Source organism: Ixodes scapularis, unplaced genomic scaffold (genome assembly GCF_016920785.2).
Source record: "Ixodes scapularis isolate PalLabHiFi unplaced genomic scaffold, ASM1692078v2 PGA_scaffold7__128_contigs__length_106722199, whole genome shotgun sequence".
Lineage (NCBI taxonomy): Eukaryota > Metazoa > Arthropoda > Arachnida > Ixodida > Ixodidae > Ixodes > Ixodes scapularis.
In genome coordinates, this window is record NW_024609882.1 from 22,539,362 (window position 1) to 22,546,397 (window position 7,036).

At 44.2% G+C, this 7,036-nt stretch overlaps 1 protein-coding gene across 1 annotated transcript in view; it reads right to left on the reverse strand.

The window, feature by feature from the left end:
- Positions 1 to 6,760, reverse strand: part of LOC8023608 (CD151 antigen) — a 109,123-nt gene extending 102,363 nt beyond the window's left edge. The window contains exon 1 of the mRNA XM_029973622.4: positions 6,432 to 6,760. The gene's annotated coding sequence lies outside the window, so the exon portion shown is untranslated. The remainder of the gene's footprint in view (positions 1 to 6,431) is intronic.
- Between the last annotated feature and the right edge of the window lie 276 nt (positions 6,761 to 7,036).

Below are 7,036 nucleotides of genomic sequence, written 5' to 3' on the forward strand. Positions count from 1 at the left end.
CGGGTTCGTCCGCATTGAAGTGACATAAATAACTCCCACGACTCGGCGAGCTTGCCGATGGCGCGCCGGCGGCCTTGACGTCAGAAAGGGATTCCTCGCTTGTGCGCAGTTTCCAAACTCCCCGCCTTCGTCTGTCTGTCGAACTGACCCAGATTTCCCGGCCTAGCGTCGTCGCCGCTGATACCCCCGAAACCAGATACGCTGCGTAGGCAGAGGGAAAAACATGAGAAGACGTCGCTTTCTGGAACCGCTCAGACGATCGCGCGACGTCTTGTAACCTTCCCAACGGGTTACCCTCTGCAGTTGAGTCGAAGGCTTCCTCTATTGACTCTTGGAGGACAGCGCAGCGCCCAGCAGTGACAGCTCATGTCTCCTATAAGGAGTATTCACTGGACGCCATATTTGAGGGCGATGTTTAGAGCGCATGCTCAGAGCGAGCTCACATTAATGGGCTGCTAAGACCGGCAATCTTGATGGTGCGCAATGCACGTTGCAAAAGAACTGTGGAAGCTCGCCGACAGCACGCGCTCATCAGTCGCGCACACAGCTATGGCCGCCAGTGAATACTCCCTATACTCTATTTCATCTTATGGTGTACCGCAGGAAAGGCTACAAGCGCGAGCTCCTTGCCCTAGGGCACATCTCGGCAGCACAAGCTCTCGTGCATTTAGGGCAGCTGCCAACGCTATATGAGCTCGCGCTCATAGCCTTTGCTGCGGCACAACATAGGTGAAACGGAGTATGTATACGTATATAAGTTTCCCCTACTGCCGCCATGTGATACAAATTTGTCCGTCACTGTATATAGCCCTTGCCTCATATTCTTTTTACAGCTATATTTAATGTGGATAGGTCCTCCGTATATGCAATCAACGTAGGTAAAAAGGTTCACAACATAATGCCAGAGGAGATAAAGATGACTGAAATAGGTTTCACCGAAGTGATACCCCCACGCAGGTTTTTGAATGGCACGTTTATACCGGCTTTAATCACTGGGGTGATATAAGATGCGCTGACTCTACGACACGTTGATAAGTTATTTCTGGCACTACGGAACGAATCTCCAACCAGCTACGTGCGTGCATTCGACAAGGGTTAATAAATGTCACGGAGATGCTGCATGATCGTTTTTTCCTTCGTTACCGTTTTGATTTTGATTTCCACCAGTCAATCGGATAATGACTTCGAGACGCCTCTCAGACCCAAGCTCCATGTTCCCATCGCTTCTGAGATCGCCGACATCCGTTTCGAGCTCATGAGCGTTGATGAATGAATTGTATTCTTTCCAGATGCCTACAAGTGATCCATCAACTGGAATCCAACCGCAATGCCTGAGAAGATTCCAAGTACATCCACCCCTCCCCCTTCTCCCGACACACACACAAACACACGCACACGCACACGCACACACACACACACACACACACACACACACACACACACACACACACACACACACACACACACTTACTTTAGGAGGGGGGATCGGTGGCCGAGCTTGTTAACGCGCCGCAGCCCGCGGAGCGAATGCTCGCGCTGCAAAACCCTGGGATCCTGGGTTCAGATTACCACCCCTGCCCGTTTTGGATTTGGATGAGCATCGTGTACCAGCGTGCGGTAGTGCATCACTCAAATAGGACTGCCTGATGCGTGTTGAAGGCCCCAGGCGAGCAGTAAGGTATACTGGCCTGGCTAAACTTCTCATACACCTGAGACATCAGACGCCCGTTCGGGCTGACTAACGACCGATTACTTTATCCCCCCTCCCCCAATTTTAGATCATCCTCATAACGCTGTTTTTAAAACCTGACATGAGGAGTCAAAGTCTTATCGACATGGCCGGCAATACGTACCGAATTGTATGGAGCTTCGGCGTATCGAATGATGTACAATCATTTCTCAATTTTCCTAATTAAAAAAAGAAACAAAAAAAAAATATTTGTATGGGTAAGAGAGAACGTGGGAACGTATACTGCTTCTACATTACTTCAACGTTTTGTATTTGCTATATCTTTCGTGACCCGTATTCTGTGTACGTACTCGCAGTACACGCGACTGGGAAGCAGTACGTGGGTAGTTAGGCGAACTGGTTTAGAAACGTAGGCGGCTGCTGCTGGGGCCGTCTTTGCGTTGAGGGATTAGATTTTGCTCGCGTCTGCATACGTTTTTTTTTTCCTCACATCTTTTGGTTTTTGTAAAATTTTTTCGAGAAAGCACAACGCATAACGTTTTTGTTATCACGTCGTACAGGTGCAATTTCGTCAAGTACTCGCATTTACGGGTACACACCGAAAAAAACGTATAACCAAACTTCCACGTAAAAAAAAAAAAGAAGAAAAATATAGCGTTAGTGTTTTTACGAAAAACAGAAAAAATAAGATATATTTACCGTACTTTCTTAATTGTAGAAGTAAACTAGGCATTGCCCAAACGCTCTCTCTCCGCCCGAAAAATCTGGCGCCAGCGGATTGAACAATATTGCAAATAGTTTCAGAGCTGACCGTTACCTGAATGAGAATTTACGAATAATTTACGAAAGTTTGCAAGAAAAAAAAAAAAAAAATGACGACCGACGAAACCCGCGGATATTGTACACGAAGATGAATGGCATCAGCGGGAACAAACCTCATTTTCCCATTAAAAGCTAAAAAAAAAAAAGGCATCGCTTAGTTATACTTTTTGAATCGGATAACGGTGAGTTCTCCTACTTTTGCATTTGGTGTGGATCGCTATATTTCTACATGTGGGACGTAGACTGAGCGTTCGGCAAAGTGGAACATAAAAATTAAGATTGAAAACAAAAACTATTTTTATTAACCGTTTATCTATTATTTTATGTTGTCCATGCGCATTTATGTTGTATCTAAATCATAAAAAATCCACAAGCAGGAAGGATTCATGGGACGTTTTACACGAACAAAAAGCTTTGCTCGAGCTTTTTTTTTTTTTTTTTGCTACCTTCGATTTCGTTCGATTGTTACGGAATTCCGATTGCAAGCAACTCGGAACACAAAAAAGAAAGTGAATCGAGCCTTTTCACTTGCTAGACAAAGTATACACTGCTCTTGTAAACCACAGCTACTCCGTGGTTTACCCCAGTAAAAAGTTGTTCGTTGTTAAACTGAGCTTTAAAAGTTGGCACGTACAGTAATTTTTCTGCATCGTTTTCAGTGACCGGACTGATTAATTCAGTCTACCATGCAAAAAAAAAACAAAAAAACATAATAATAAAGAATCGCGTTTTTCTAGCTGGAGTGATTTAAACCAAATAAATTTAATTTGTTTAATATAAAAAGTAACATTATTTATTTTTTACCCTGGTGTACGGTAATGCGTAGTTTAATGTTTAGGCGAAAAAAACAAATACTGCGGTATTTCATATTTTTTTTCTCGCAGATACGCTGTCGAAAACGAATATAGACGGAGAAAACTGCTGACGAACGTTCCTCGTCTCATCCGTCTTTTGTCCTTCGCACTATTTGCGTTTTACGCGTAATACTTATCCGACCATAGTCAAGGAAGAAGAACTCGTAATTGGACTATGTTGGTGAACATTAGGCAGTACAATGTAAGGCGCAAAAAAGAAACGGTCGCAACGAGGAAGAAGACACACACACTCACAGGCGAATGTCTGTGTGTCGTCTTCCTTGTGTCCGTTTTTTTTTTTTTTTTTGTCGCCTTACACCCCGCTTTGTATAGTCACTGAAAGTACGAGAACTTCAAGAAAGCCCTTCAGTTGTCCCGTCTTCTGCGCGAGCTTCCTATACCTTCGATAATGCTTCGGCGCTTCGCGTGAGTCTCGAACATGCGCGCGCGGCCGAAGCACGGCGGAAGGCAGCGAGCGCATGCTCGATGACGAGCGTCTGAGAATGACGCCCTGCAGCTCTCATCGTGTCAATGATTATACGCAGGAAACGAGTTTCCTAAGCACATTCCTGTCACCTGTCAGCTCTGAAGTGCCACGTGACTTTGTACCGCGTTAGCATGAATCTCTGTCAGGCAAATCACGTGACGCAATAGAGGCCGGAAAAGAAAAAAGGGGGGGGGGGGGGGGGAGAGGGATCGGTACGAACGATACGTAGCTTTGAACTTTGGTCGAAGCCGAATAAAAGTGAACGGAGGGTGCAGGTAATAACACAACGCAATGGTTAGGCTGCCCCACAGTGCACCTTGCAGGTGCGGGAAAGACTGCTTTCCGTATAACTCCGACAAACGAGGCTGTTGATGATTTATTTTCATCTGTGCGCTTCAAAATTTCCCGCGTATTTATCCAGAATGTTTCGTAGCATCACTGTGCACTCTCTGCAAATTTACCGTTTCCTCCTCGCAAGCGTTGATCGTTACATTCCAATAATGTTTTGTAATACTTGTTCTCGAGTTTTTTTTTTTTTTTTTTCTGCATATTTTGTCATTATTTTTCTCACCATCACGTAATTGGTTTCATAGCTTCGGTTTAGATAGTGAGTGAAGTCGAACAGCCGGAGTCGAAGTCCCTCACACAATAAAACACGTAAGAAATAGCTCCGCATTAAAACAATCGATGACATCGAATCGTACAACTGTCGAACTAACTATCCCCCAACATGAACCTTAGCTCTTTGTACATTTCGACAAATGACAATTGAAACGAATCAGCGATTATCGAGGACACTCGGGTGCAACTGACCATAAAACGTATGTTATAAAATCGATGCAAACTTAATCGCTAAGCGTTGCCAAACTTTACTATATACTTCTTTTTTATTTATTTTTTCTTAGTTGACTATTGACTTTTTCAGAAAATTCTCAATGACAAAATGGGACGCGTTCCCGCGGTAGCATTCACTCTTCATTTTTATGTTCTCGCGGGCTCCGTTGTTCGTCAATTTTTAAACCAAAATTGTCACCCAAAAAATAAATTCGCAACTTTTGATTTGGAGACTGGCAAGTTCGGAAACTTTGGCATCTGACCCGGAGGCGGAGGCTGAGCTTTTAGCGATGCTTGCGTTATTTTTGTGGTGAGAGAAACACGGTTCTCTTTCCTTCCAAAGACCCGTATATTGATATATCTTAATAGCAAATCCGTATGTGGGCACAAACAACGAACTCGTGCGGTGTCTTCGCTGGGCCTCGCAATAGAGTCAGGAACGACGCAAGCGAGCAGGATAACACCTGTGCTGTCATGTACGACCACGGCATAGTCTTACCCTCTCTCTTTTCCGTGTACGTAAAATCGTGACCGTTAACAAAAAAAAAAAAAAAAAGAAGGAAAGTGAAAGTAGATACTGCACGCGCAAACGTGGAAGAAAAAAAAAAAAAAAGCGTGTTTCTGGAAAACTATACGCACTAGCCGCAAGAGCGTGGCGGCGTAGAAACGTGACAATCTCACGCTTTTGGTCATCATTATGCACTCCACGAATAGAGGTACGCACGCGGAAACAAAGTGTGTGGATGTTCACGACTTTTGCGCGTTATCCTCATTTTTTTTTCCTTCTTTGCCTGTTATGTGTTGTGCTGCTGCTAAAACAGTTTTATTGTTTAAATTTAATTCATGTATCTTCTTTTTCTGTTAGTTGCAGACCACACGAGATGACAATCTTAGCTCAAAAATGTGATTTATTTTTTCTTTTCCTGTTCCTGAAACCGTTTATCTTTTATTTTATTTTTATTAATTCGTGTATCTTCTCTTTTTGTTCGGTACAGGCCACACGAGACTTAGGTCTTACCTCAAAAAAATCTGATTCTGAATTGATGAAAGGAACGAAGAAATCAATCACGTTGGAGGGAAAGGGTGTATAGATGGTTAAGTGATGATGCTAGCTAATAATTAAATACCCTAATATTTTGAGTTGCTTCACGCACGTTTATGCTTTTCAATGATGATGATGATGAGGGTGGCAGGGAGTTTAGTGGTGCAGCAGCAACGAAGACCATAGTGCGCTAACTTCGTAAGTATGGACCACGACTTTTTCGTATTTTCTCACTTCCTGTTCCTACCTTTAACATACCCAACGGCTAATACCACTAAACAGGTGTTGTACGTTTATCTGAAGTTGCTTCCCCCCCTCTCCTCTTACAGGCACACATATATACAATTAGTAGTAAAAGACAAATTCATTTTCTACAATAATTATTATTTTGTCATTAAATTTAACGCTAATTACAGTGGCAAGCGCACGGTTCCGTCTGCTAGTTTCCGTGACACTGTTACGTGTTTGGCGAACACGAGGCGCCGCATATTGCGTGCCCTTCGTTTATAGTTAAGGGATAATAAAAAAAATCATGCAGCTAGTTGTGGGAAATATTACAATACGTAAATTAACCACTAAGTGAACTGGGTCCCTTTAAATTGCGGAGAGCAGAAATGAAAAAAAAAACTGAAACTAAGAGCCACGTCTGCTAAAGTAGACGACGAGGCACGGGTCGATCGTGTAGCAGACGACACGACTTACCTTCGGGTACTGGTAGTGAGCCGCAGATAGTCTCAGGCGGGAAGAGTGTGTTCTGCTGAAAGAGCAATCGCCAGATGTGCTCTCGACTGACGCGCTGTCATGCCGCGCACAAGTATTTTTCGTTCGCGCACAGAATTCCTTTGGCGCAATCAGTCGGTAAACTTCGAGAAAAAAAATAATCGACAACAGGTGCACACAGGCTTTTGCTTGTCACACAGGGACCGAGAAGAGAGCAACCACCGGCTGCCGATACACCCGGAGAAGCGCCTACGAGCACTCTGTGGCGAGACCGGCGGGACTCGAGAGATGTGCGGCGCTAACCTTGCGTTTGTGCGTGTGCGTACGCTGGAAAGGGAACAGCTTTCGGAAAGGAGGAAGTCCGCCGTGTAGTTTCGAAAGCTTCGGAGAGATGGCGCGGACGAACGTCAAAAATGTGCTTTGCGTTCTAGGCGTCAGGTGGCGCAAGTTATAATCCGTGGCCAGAGATATTTGAGGCGTATGGATGCGTCAACGACGTCGACAACTTTACTTAGTAGATTTCCTGGGAACGTTTTTAAGATCCTTGACGTTTTATTTTCAAAGACTGGCTGGCAACAAATAAAACT